We start from the raw sequence: 13,694 nt of genomic DNA, 5'->3' as shown, positions 1-13,694 counted from the left end.
ATCTTGTGTTTGTCTTCTTCTTTCCTACACTCTTTAATTTCCGCTGTGTACTTTTAATTATTGCTTTTACTTTTGGTTAAGTTTCTATTTCTGTTATTTACTTTCTTAACTTTGTAGTAAAAGCCTAATTGAATCTAGTAACATTAAGAAGGATAATTTTTTAATTAGTCAAGGCACATTAATAATTAATTCAACCCCCCTTCTTAATTATTTTGAGGCCACTTGATCCAACAGTTGGCCCCGACCTAGATATAATCAGTGCAATCATGTAATGGACTACTCCACATTATCTCATGGCTCTCACAATTTTTTTTGGCCTCACTGACTTTTATAGGCACTTTGTGCGCAATTACGCCTCTCTCACTTCTCCCATCATCGATCTTTTGAAAATAGATAATTTTACAAGGTCATTACAGGTAGATGATGTGAAAAATATGTTAGGCTCGCGCAAGGGAAAGTTTACCCTACGCAATAGTAACAGTGGACTCGAAAGTCCAGATATCAAACCCAAAGGACCAGCTATATTCCTAATTAGTCAAGTTTGTTAAACTAACAACAAAGATAACTAGAAAGATGATTGAAATAATTTTATGGTTTTGGTTTTTATAAGAAAGCAAATAAACGAAAATAAAGAGAGGTTTAAGTGATGATAAGAATGATCAGGGGTTATGATTGACTAGTACCAATTTTTCCCTAATCCTAGTCCTAATGAAATTCATTCCCTAGTTAATTACCGATTTCCAAAACCAATTAAAGTCTATGATTAAGGTCAGAAGATGTTATTTGCCTTAAATCAATACCCCAATGATCATGGATCTATCAATTTAAGTCAAAGGATAAAATCAATTATAGGGATGATTAATTAAAGATCAACTAATCTATTAGAGATTACCCAAACAATTTGATCATGCAATTTGGTGCAAAACATTCTCTACCTAGATTTATGAATTACATGCAAATAATCACTACTATGCAATCAATTAAGTATTAGAATGGCTGGTTCCAAATAAACATTAAAGTAAGGAAGAAAATTAATTAACATAAAACAATGAGGAATTCCATTAAGAACAAGGAAATGAGTACATTTTGATAGTTACATTATAACTCCTAGGCTAAGGGGACTAGCCACTCATGATTAGAGAAAAACTAGTAATCCTATAAAGAATAAACATAGACATATCAATAGGTAGGAACAATGATCATGACCCGTACTAATGTTATTGTCCACGCTCTTCAGCTCTCAAAAGCCCTCAAGGTTCTCTCAAATTCGCAAAATACAAGAATAAAAATTGGATAATGTTTTACAAAGTTTAGAGATCTATATATCGTTTCTTAAATATGTTCCACGAAAAGGCGCATTACGAATATGGTGAATCCACCACGGTCATTATCATAGATGTTGTTGAAGTTTTGGGTTGTTATGGATTGACCACGGCCCTATTGGTGACCACGATCATCTTGGTTGACCACGGTCCTCTTGGTTGACCATGGCCATTAACAAGTGCAGAATCTTCAAATCTTCATAAATTAGTGCATTTTCCAACTTTTTCACTCAATTGAGAACTTGTACTTCTACATTGCAAAACTAGTGTCAAAACGTGAGTTCTGCCAAGAAACTGCATGCAAAATGGCACAAAAATGTATATGCAATTGGCTTTGATGTTTTGATGATGATCATGATGATGTGTTGCAATTGATGCAAATGGGCTTTTCAAGATTAAAATTCAAGACAATACTTCAAGATTACAAGTCACAACATCAAGATGATCACTAGAATATTAGGAAGGGAATTCCTAATTGAATTAGCAAAGGTTTGACCAAGTGATTTAAATTAAAAAGTGTTTCTCAAAGGTTTTACTCTCTGGTAATCGATTACCAGAGGATGTAATCGATTACCAGTGGCCAAATACGTTTTATAACAGCTACAAAAATTTGAATTCGAAATTTTAGACTGTGTAATCGATTACACAATTTTGGTAATCGATTACCAGCAGTTAGTAAACGTTTTAATTCAAATTTTAAAAGCTGTAATCGATTACATAATTACTGTAATCGATTACCAGACAGGATTTTCAGAAAAATAATTTCAAGAGTCACAACTTTTCAAAGGCTTTATTCATGACCACCAATGGTCTATATATATGTGACTTAAACACGAAATTGCTTAGAGATTTTCAGAACAACAAAGTGTTTATCCTCTCAAAGAGCAAATTCATTTTATCCTCTTAAGAATTCCTTGGCCAATTCAATTGCAATTCATTAAGGAATTATTTGAGTGCTCAATCTGTAAAATCCATCTCTTTCTAGAGAGATTTGTTCTTCTTCTTCTTCTCATTCTCTAAGGGATTAAGAGACTGTGAGTCTCTTGTTGTAAAGGATCTCTAAACACAAAGGAAGGATTGTCCTTGTGTGTTTAGAACTTGTAAAAGGAATTTACAAGATAGTGGAACTCTCAAGCGGGTTGCTTGGGGACTGGACGTAGGCACAAGGGTGTGGCTGAACCAGTATAAAACTGAGTTTGCATTTTCTCTTCCCTTAATCTCCTTTATTTATTATTGCTTTATATTCATATTCAAATTGTTTCATTTGAATTAATATTTAAGAAGATTGTCATTAAGGGAATTCATAACTTGAGTAAAAAGTGAAATAGATTTTTAATTAGGGGAAATAGTTTGGAATATCTTAATTCAACCCCCCCCCCTTCTTAAGATATCTAAGGCCACTTGTCTAACAAGTGGTATCAGAGCTTCATTCTTGTATAAAGTTTAGAAGCTTCAAGAAAAAGATGGCCTTAGCAAATTCCTTATTTCCGGAAGGGAATTCTATCAATAGACCTCCAATCTTTAATGGAGAGGGTTACCACTACTGGAAAACCCGAATGCAAATTTTTATCGAGGCAATAGATCTAAATATCTGGGAAGCCATAGAAATAGGGCCTTATATTCCCACCACAGTAGAAAGAGTTTCAATAGATGGTAGTTCATCAAGTGAAAGCATAACCATAGAAAAACCTAGAGATAGATGGTCTGAAGAGGATAGAAAACGAGTACAATACAACTTAAAAGCCAAAAACATAATAACATCTGCCCTAGGAATGGATGAATATTTCAGGGTTTCAAATTGTAAGAGTGCTAAGGAAATGTGGGACACTCTTCGATTAACACATGAAGGAACTACAGATGTTAAAAGATCTAGGATAAATGCACTAACTCATGAGTATGAATTATTTAGAATGAATGCAAATGAAAATATTCAGAGTATGCAAAAGAGATTTACACATATAGTAAATCATCTAGCAGCCTTAGGCAAAGAATTTCAAAATGAGGATCTTATAAACAAAGTGTTAAGATGTTTAAGTAGAGAATGGCAACCCAAAGTAACGGCCATTTCTGAATCAAGAGATTTATCTAACATGTCTCTTGCCACTTTATTTGGTAAGTTGCAGGAACACGAGATGGAACTATTGAGATTGCACCAAAATGAAGAAAATGACAAGAAAAAGAAAGGAATTGCTCTTAAAGCATCATCCTCAATACAAGAAGAAAGTGATCAGGATAATGATCCAGATGATGATGATGATGATCTAAGTCTCTTTGTAAAAAGATTCAACAAGTTTCTTAAAGTAAGAGGAAATCAGAGGCGACCAAATTTTAAATCAAAGAGAAGGACAGAAAATTCATCCTCTATTCTAAAATGCTTTGAATGCAATCAACCTGGACATCTGAGGGTTGATTGTCCCATCTTCAAGAAAAAGATGGAAAAATCTGAAAAGAAAAATCATAGTGAAAAGAAACTGAAGAAAGCATACATCACATGGGATGAAAATGATTTGGAATCCTCTGAAGATTCTGAAAATGAAGAGATAAATCTCTGCCTCATGGCCAAAAGTTACGAAAGTGATGAAGAGGTAACATCTTCAAACAACTTATCTATTTCTTTTGATGAATTGCAAGATGCATTTGCTGATTTGCATAAAGAATCAATTAAACTTGCAAAATTAGTTTCATCATCAAAGAAAACAATTTCAAATTTAGAAAATGAAATTTCGAAATTAAACAAAGAATTAGATCTTCTTAGAAATGAAGTCTCAATCTCTAAAACAAATGAAAAAGTTAATATCTCCACTATTAATGACAAGAAAATAACAAATTCTTGTAGTTGTTGTGATAAATATGTAAAAGAAATTAAAGAGTTAAAAAATTCACTTGCAAAATTTTCATATAGTAGAAATAATTTAGATGTTATATTAAGTAAACAAAGATATGTGTCTAATAAAAATGGACTAGGGTATAAATCTGAAAAACAACAAAAGGTTCATAAAAACTTTTCCACTTCCACACAAAAATGTAATTCTAATTCTATCACTTGTTTTTACTGTGGAAGAAAAGGACATGGCATATCAACTTGTTACTTCAAGAAAAATTACAGTAACATTAAAATGATATGGGTCCCAAAAGGATCCTCAGTTTATACTAACATGCAAGGACCCAATAAAATTTGGGTACCTAAGTCAAAAACTTGATTATGCAGGTGTCTTTGAGAAAGAAGTGGTACATAGATAGCGGATGCTCAAAACATATGACTGGAGATGCATCAAATTTTACATATATATCTCCAAAGAAAAGCGGGCATGTAACATATGGTGACAACAACAAAGGTAGAATTCTTGGAGTGGGTAAAATAGGTACAAATTCTTCAAACTCCATTGAAAATGTTCTACTTGTTGAAGGCCTTAAGCACAGCCTGCTTAGCGTTAGTCAACTATGTGACAAAGGCTATCTAGTATCATTTGATTCTCAGAAATGTCTTATAGAACATAAGCATGACATTAATATAAAGCATGTAGGACATAGAGTCAATAATGTTTACATGATAGACTTAAGCATAAAACAACAAAACAATCATTGCTTTCTTAGTAAAGATGATGATCCATGGTTATGGCATAAAAGAATTGCTCACATAAACATGGATCACTTAAATAAGTTAATTTCAAAAGATTTAGTAGTTGGTTTGCCTAAATTGAAATTTGAAAAAGATAAACTATGCGATGCATGTCAAAAGGGCAAACAAACAAGAGTCTCATTCAAACCTAAAAATGTTGTTTCAACCACTCGACCATTACAGTTATTGCATATGGATCTATTTGGTCCATCTAGAACCATGAGTTTTGGAGGAAATTACTATGCTCTAGTTATAGTTGATGATTTCTCTAGATATACTTGGACACTATTTATTACACATAAAAGTGATTCATTCCAAGCATTTAGGAAACTTGCTAAAGTCATACAAAACAAGAAAAATCTCAAGATTGCATCCATTAGAAGTGATCATGGGGGTGAATTTGAAAATAAAGATTTTGAATTATTTTGTGATGAACATGGTATTGAACATAATTTTTCTGCACCAAGAACCCCTCAACAAAATGGAGTTGTTGAGAGGAAAAATAGGTCATTGGAAGAAATTGCAAGAACTTTATTAAATGATACTTCTCTTCCAAAGTATTTTTGGGCTGAAGCTGTCAATACTGCATGTTACATCATGAATAGGGCCTTGATAAGACCTATTTTAAAGAAAACCCCATATGAGTTATTTAATGGTAGAAAACCTAATATTTCTCATCTACATGTTTTTGGTTGCAAGTGCTTTGTACTTAATAATGGTAAAGATAATCTAGGAAAATTCGATGCAAAATCTGATGAAGGCATTTTTCTTGGATATTCATTACAAAGCAAAGCATATAGAATATATAATAAGAGAACTATGAATATAGAGGAATCCATTCATGTTACCTTTGATGAATCTAATGCTATATTGTCAAGAAAGAATATGCTAGATGACATTGCAGATTCTTTAGAACATATGAACATTCATGAACAAGATTCCAAAGGAAATGACAAAGGAAACAATGAAGATCCTCCAGAAGAAGTCAAATCCAATGATGCACTTCCAAGAGAATGGAAAACTTCAAGAGATCATCCCCTCGACAACATTATTGGTGATATCTCAAAAGGGGTAACAACTAGACACTCTCTTAAAGATTTATGCAATAATATGGCTTTTGTATCCATGATTGGACCTAAAAATATAAAAGAAGTCATAATAGATGATAATTGGATCATTGCCATGCAAGAAGAATTAAACCAATTTGAAAGAAATAATGTGTGGAAATTAGTAGAAAAACCTGAAAATTATCCTATCATAGGAACAAAATGGGTTTTTAGAAATAAATTAGATGAACATGGTATAATTATTAGAAATAAAGCCAGGTTAGTAGCAAAAGGGTATAATCAAGAAGAAGGAATAGACTATGAAGAAACATATGCTCCTGTTGCAAGATTAGAAGCCATTAGAATGCTATTGGCATATGCATCCATAATGGATTTTAAACTTTATCAAATGGATGTTAAGAGTGCCTTTCTAAATGGCTTAATTCAAGAAGAGGTATATGTTGAACAACCCCCTGGTTTTGAAATTCCTGATAAACCAAACCATGTTTATAAATTACAAAAGGCTCTTTATGGTTTGAAACAAGCCCCTAGGGCATGGTATGAACGATTAAGCAATTTTCTTCTAGAAAAAGATTTCTCCAGAGGTAAAGTGGATACCACATTGTTCATAAAGAGAAAGCATAATGATATTTTGTTGGTTCAAATATATGTTGATGATATAATTTTTGGATCCACTAATGATTCATTGTGCAAGGAGTTTTCCCTTGATATGCAAAGTGAATTTAAAATGTCAATGATGGGAGAACTAAAGTACTTTCTGGGATTACAAATCAAGCAAACTCAAGAAGTTATATTCATCAATCAATCCAAATACTGCAAGGAATTGATCAAAAGATTTGGGATGGATAGTGCAAAACACATGTCTACACCGATGAGCACTAATTGTTACTTAGATAAAGATGAATCTGGTCAGTCCATAGACATAAAACAATATCGAGGTATGATCGGATCTCTTCTTTATTTATCTGCTAGTAGACCTGATATTATGTTTAGTGTATGCATGTGTGCTAGGTTTCAATCCAACCCCAAACAATCACATTTAAGTGCAGTAAAGAGAATCATGAGATATCTATTAGGAACAATCAATTTAGGATTATGGTATCCTAAGAATTCAACATGTAACTTAATAGGATATTCTGATTCTGATTTTGCCGGATCTAAAACTGATAGAAAAAGTACAAGTGGAACTTGTCAATTTATTGGATCGGCTCTTGTCTCATGGCATAGTAAGAAACAAAACAGTGTTGCTTTATCTACTGCTGAAGCGGAGTATATCTCTGCCGGTAGTTGTTGTGCACAGATTTTATGGATGAAGCAACAATTATCTGACTATGGCATCATTCTTGATCGCATACCTATTAAGTGTGATAATACTAGTGCCATAAATCTATCCAAAAACCCAGTTCAACACTCTAGAACTAAACATATAGAGATTAGACACCACTTTCTTAGAGATCATGTCCTAAAGGGAGATTGTGTATTAGAATTTGTTGATACTAAGAATCAACTTGCTGATATTTTCACTAAACCTCTCCCCAAGGAAGTGTTCTTCTCTATTAGAAGAGAATTAGGTCTCTTAGATGTAAGAGATTTAGAAGAATAGGGATTGATTGGTTGATTGAATGGTTGATTGATTGGTTGATTTACTCTTACCTTTTGATTATAGATGGTTTTGTTTGATCTTGTTTAAATTCTTGTTTTTATGATAGAATTTATGATTTCTTGTGTATATAATAATTGAATGATTGAGTTTAGTGTATTAGTAGTGAAAATTAGTCATATAGGATGTATTTGAGCATAAATATAGATATTCTCTTAAGAAACTAGCCTAGGATAGGCTCTGGTAATCGATTACCATCCAGTGTAATCGATTACACATGAACAGGCAGCCTGTAATCGATTACAACATCCTGTAATCGATTACCAGAAGGCTTATTGGGCCTGTAATCGATTACCAATACATGTAATCGATTACAATGCGTCATCTTCTATAAATACTCACGAAATCAGAGCTGCTGCGCAGCCAAAGCATCCTCCACGTTTTCCTCCATACCTAGAACTTCAAACCTTCGATTCTCACTCAATTCTTCACCAAATCACGTCCCGTAAAGCCTAATCTTCCTCTTTTTCACTCCTCTTTCACTTCCACCAATCAAAATCTAGAAAAACTTCATCAAATGGCAGAGCCATCAAAGAAGAGAAAGGGATCATCCTCCACCGCTACCGCTGCTGCCCATCGCCGTCACGGCCCATCCGGAGCACCCACAGCACCTATTCCTCCTTCTTTGTCATCTCCAAGATCATCAACACTGTTTTCATCCGATGATCAACGTCTACGGTACCTTTCTCAGTTTTCTTCTAGAATAATCTTAGATCCTAAGTACCTAGACGTAGAGTTCTTTAATGATGAAACGTTTGATTGCTATCAAGTGTTTCAAAATTCTGGTCTTGTTGATTTCATGTCATTAAAATTGCCATATTATCCTGAACTTGTTAAGGTCTTCTACTGCAATTTAAAAATTCAGGATGGTATTATTATGTCTGAGGTGCATGGTACTTCTATGGTCATTGATCAGTCACTTTTCTTTTCTTTGACTCATTTACCCAGTCAAGGTGCACCTTTTGAGGGCACCATTGTTGATGACTGGAAATTCGATTATTCAAGTCATGATGCTCGTCGCATGGTCTGCAATGATCAAGCTGAAATGACCGGTAGATTGCTGGCCGGGTCATTAACTTTTGATAATCGCATCATGCATTATATCATTGTTAGAATTTTGCTTCCTCGGTCTTCAAATTTAGCACAAGCCTCTGAGGAGGATTTGATTCTTATGTGGGCTTTTCTTACCGGTCGTCAGATCGACTGGGCCCATTTGGTTCGGTACCGAATGCATAAGGCATTACGGGCCAATGCACCTCTTCCTTATCCACATTTGATTACTCTGTTTTTGCGTCATTTTCAAATTCCGCTTGATGATGAACCCTTTGTTCAAGTCAAGCGTTCCTTTGCAATTGGTGCTGGTGCAGTGACCTCCTTTGGGTATCGTAAAGATCGGAATGGACAATGGCTGAAGAAGGATGCACTTCCTCCTCAAGATGAACGTACTCCTTCACCTCCCCCTCAACGTGAAGATTCCGCACTCATGAATGAAGTCCTCTCCGAATTACGGGGTCTTCGTTCTTATGTTGGTGACCGCTTCGACTCGTTAGATTCACGCTTTGTCGGTATGGACATTCGCCTTACACAGCTTGAAGAGGATGTCGGATACATTCGTCAGAGTTTTGATCTTCCTCCACCACCTCCATCTTCTTAGATTTTAGTTTATGACTATATGTCTTTTTATAAGCCGTGTATTTTGGCTTTTAGTTTCTTAGAATTTACATTATTATGCTAAGTACTTTGCTTATTTATCTTTTGGTTTTTAAATTTCAGTCTTGGATATTTTGTGGTTGTTGACATTTTATGGTATTTGAATTCTGGTTTGATTATTTCTTGTTTGTGAGTTTGGCTTATTGTGTTTAATACTCTGATATTTATATCTTGCTACTCCATTGTTATATCTGTGTTGATTTCCGAGTTCTTTGGCTTTTTGATGTTTCCAAAGGGGGAGAAAAGGTTGCTTAACAAACTTAGAAATCAAGTGATCATGTATTTCGAAATATAGGGGGAGTAAACGCATGCACATTTTATCTATATACAATTGTTTGTTGCTTGCTTGAATCTTGATTTCAGGTATTGTATTGTCATCATCAAAAAGGGGGAGATTGTAGATGCAATTGGCTTTGATGTTTTGATGATGATCATGATGATGTGTTGCAATTGATGCAAATGGGCTTTTCAAGATTAAAATTCAAGACAATACTTCAAGATTACAAGTCACAACATCAAGATGATCACTAGAATATTAGGAAGGGAATTCCTAATTGAATTAGCAAAGGTTTGGCCAAGTAATTTAAATTAAAAAGTGTTTCTCAAAGGTTTTACTCTCTGGTAATCGATTACCAGAGGATGTAATCGATTACCAGTGGCCAAATACGTTTTATAACAGCTACAAAAATTTGAATTCGAAATTTTAGACTGTGTAATCGATTACACAATTTTGGTAATCGATTACCAGCAGTTAGTAAACGTTTTAATTCAAATTTTAAAAGCTGTAATCGATTACATAATTACTGTAATCGATTACCAGACAGGATTTTCAGAAAAATAATTTCAAGAGTCACAACTTTTCAAAGGCTTTATTCATGACCACCAATGGTCTATATATATGTGACTTAAACACGAAATTGCTTAGAGATTTTCAGAACAACAAAGTGTTTATCCTCTCAAAGAGCAAATTCATTTTATCCTCTTAAGAATTCCTTGGCCAATTCAATTGCAATTCATTAAGGAATTATTTGAGTGCTCAATCTGTAAAATCCATCTCTTTCTAGAGAGATTTGTTCTTCTTCTTCTTCTCATTCTCTAAGGGATTAAGAGACTGTGAGTCTCTTGTTGTAAAGGATCTCTAAACACAAAGGAAGGATTGTCCTTGTGTGTTTAGAACTTGTAAAAGGAATTTACAAGATAGTGGAACTCTCAAGTGGGTTGCTTGGGGACTGGACGTAGGCACAAGGGTGTGGCCGAACCAGTATAAAACTGAGTTTGCATTTTCTCTTCCCTTAATCTCCTTTATTTATTATTGCTTTATATTCATATTCAAATTGTTTCATTTGAATTAATATTTAAGAAGATTGTCATTAAGGGAATTCATAACTTGAGTAAAAAGTGAAATAGATTTTTAATTAGGGGAAATAGTTTGGAATATCTTAATTCACCCCCCCCCCCCTTCTTAAGATATCTGAGGCCACTTGTCTAACAAAAAACTTACACAAAATACCACCCAGAAAGTGGTTTATCAACTGATGATGCATTTCAACAATTAAAAGATGCCATGGCAAATACTCTGGTTTTAGCTTTACCTAACTTCTCCAAGGTTTTTATAGTGGAGACTGATGCTTCTAGTATCACCATTGGTGCCAACCTGTCTCAGCAAGGCTACCTCATTACTTATTTCAGTAAGAAGTTAAGTCCTTATAGCAAGCTGCCTCCACTTACAGTTGCGAATTAGATGTGATCACTGAGTTCGTCAAGAAGTAGCGCCAGTACCTGCTAAGCCAACATTTTCACATCTATACAAATCAAAAAAGCCTAAAATCATTGTTTTCAAATCTTTCCTATTGGTTTTAGTGTTGATATTTTTTACCAACCTGGCAAACAAGACAAAGTAGTTGGTGCCCTGTCTCTCCCGAAAACCCCAACTTTGCTATTAATGGTTACTTCTTCTCCATATCCAGCAATGGTTCACACCCTTCAACAGTTTTACCAACAAGAAAAGGGAAAATAATTAATGTCCAAGCTAACCAATGGGTTCAATTTTCAACTTCCTCAATGGTCTATTATACTTCAAAGGGTCACTTTTCATACTTAATTTGGTATATCTCAGGCAATCAGTGCTCAAGGAACTCCACAACTCTACCCTAGGTGGTCACTTTGACTTTAAACCCACCATAGCCCACATCGCAGCCTCTTTTAATTGCCTGGCCTTTATTATGATGTGCATACCTTTGTCCAATAGTGCCCAGTGTTCTAGAAGAGCAAATACATTTCTACAAAAAAAAATATGGTTTGTTACAACCTCTTCCTACTCTAGAAAAAAGTTTGGGACGACTTAGCTATAGACTACACTACCCATTTACCTTCCTCGTATGGTCATACTGTGATTTAGGTAGTATGCGATCATCTAACCAAATTTTTCCACTTTGTTGCTTTACCAACTCATTTTTCAGCTCCTCAATTTGTTTCTCGTTTTTCTACTGAAGTCTATTCTTTCTAACAGAGACCCATTTTCTATGAGTACTTTTTGGAAATATTTTTTCAAAGCTCAAGGGACAACACTTAAATTTAGCACTACGTACCATCCTCAAATAGATGGCCAAACAGAGTCATTAACAAGTGTCTTAAAACGTACCTATGGTGTTATGCTAGTGATCAACCGCGACATTGGTACTCCTTTCTTCATCTTGTTAAATATTCGTACAATACTAGCCATCACTCTACCATTGACACATCACCATTCCAAGCCCTCAATGGTTGACCTCCACCAGCATTTTCTCATTTCATCCTGGACACATCTTTCGTGTCTAACCTTGACTCTTCCTTGCAATACAAAGAACAAATCTTGCACCAGTTATAAGAAAAATATTCAAAGAAATAAGCAGAGTATGCTTAGTCAAGCAAACAAGAGTTGTCGAGATATTACCTTTGAGGAAGGTGATTGGGTCCTCTTGAAGCTCAGACTCACTGACAATCCACAGTGGCCCGCAGAACCTCTCAAAATTTGGCAAAGAAACTTTTTAGGTTGTTTCAAGTTCGTCGGCACCTAGACCGTGTTGCTTACGAGCTTGTGCTTCCTCCCTCTTCTCGCATCCACCCCGTCTTTCATGTCTCATTATTGTGGCCCTTCAAAGGCAACGACCCTCACACTTAGTACTCTCCCCTGCCAGTCATCTCCCTTTCACCATTGGAAACAATAACATCTCAAGAACCTCACCCTATTTGCTTCTCTCCAACCCCTTTCTCTCAAAGTACACCAACTAAACCACTTACAAACACTTCCCCAACACTTAATTTTTCTACCAATCCTACAAACCAATCCCCATCATCCACATGATCTCCACTACCTTGGGACCTATCCCTAATCCTACCATTGCCCTAAACCAACAACCAACCTATACCATCCTTATCACTTCAACGTGTCTTCCTTTTCCCAAGAGACCACTACCCAAGACTAATGTCCCTTCAATCCCCACTTCTTTTCCCAACCAACCAATCCTAGTCTTTACATCTCCAACGTTTCCTGAAAGCACAATCGTGGCCTCTCTTCTGATTCGTTGGTCATTGAGGACAACGACCTTCTTCAAGGGCGGAGTGATGATAACAGCCCACTTACCCTACCCCAAGACAACACCACTGTCACCTATGGTAGGCCCAAACGCAAGCTTAAACCTCCTTACTAGCACCATGACTACTATTGGATCCAATTTCACTTTATTAATTAAGTAGTAAGCTTTCTCTATGTTGAAGGACCACACATATGTATGTCCAAGATATCATGACCGTTAAGCTTGGTCTATTTATTACTAGTTAGTGCTTGTAAGAGATCTTATCCAGAAAAGTAATTAAAGTTCTCTTTTTCTCTTAGAGAGCATTTCTTTTGGTAGCTTAGTTTTAGCTCTATCTCTCTCTATCGTCATCTCTATCATTTCTTCTTATCATGTTGCTTTTTTTTTTTAACATGCATCAATTACTTTATCTTTTTTTTACTTGTATGAGTTACTCAAATTGTGTATTAGTTTTTTAAAAGTAAAATGATTGCCCCGTGGATTCCATGGACTTCGAGATCTGCCCCCATTATTCCCAGTTTTGAAGCTAAATGCCAACATAAGTTATTGAAAATTCAATCTTCGAGAATCAAGATTATACATAAAAACCTCAACTTGTTATCAACACCTTGAATATAATCAAAGCAGAGGTTGGTAGTAAATCCCATTCCCTGCCTTTTGTTTATATTGTTTTTTCTGTTTTTGTTTAAATTTGGGTTTATCAAACAAAATGCCTTTCCTATCAACTTATAAATACCCATT

The 13,694-nt window shown here is 35.0% G+C and overlaps 1 long non-coding RNA gene across 2 annotated transcripts; it reads right to left on the bottom strand.

Moving 5' to 3' along the window:
• Positions 1 to 1,064: 1,064 nt before the first annotated feature.
• On the bottom strand, positions 1,065 to 13,024 carry LOC114394830. 2 transcript variants are annotated; one of them, XR_003662855.1, is made up of 5 exons: positions 12,311 to 13,024; positions 12,020 to 12,207; positions 11,259 to 11,359; positions 10,971 to 11,157; positions 1,065 to 1,572 (listed from the first exon to the last, which is right to left on the bottom strand). It is a non-coding gene; the product is annotated as an uncharacterized LOC114394830 (long non-coding RNA). The 2 variants fall into 2 exon arrangements; XR_003662854.1 differs by having other exon boundaries at positions 12,020 to 13,024.
• Positions 13,025 to 13,694: the final 670 nt, after the last annotated feature.

The sequence above is a fragment of the Glycine soja genome, chromosome 18 (assembly GCF_004193775.1).
Source record: "Glycine soja cultivar W05 chromosome 18, ASM419377v2, whole genome shotgun sequence".
NCBI classification, from domain to species: Eukaryota; Viridiplantae; Streptophyta; class Magnoliopsida; order Fabales; family Fabaceae; genus Glycine; species Glycine soja.
This window is presented reverse-complemented; position numbering and strand designations above follow the sequence as displayed.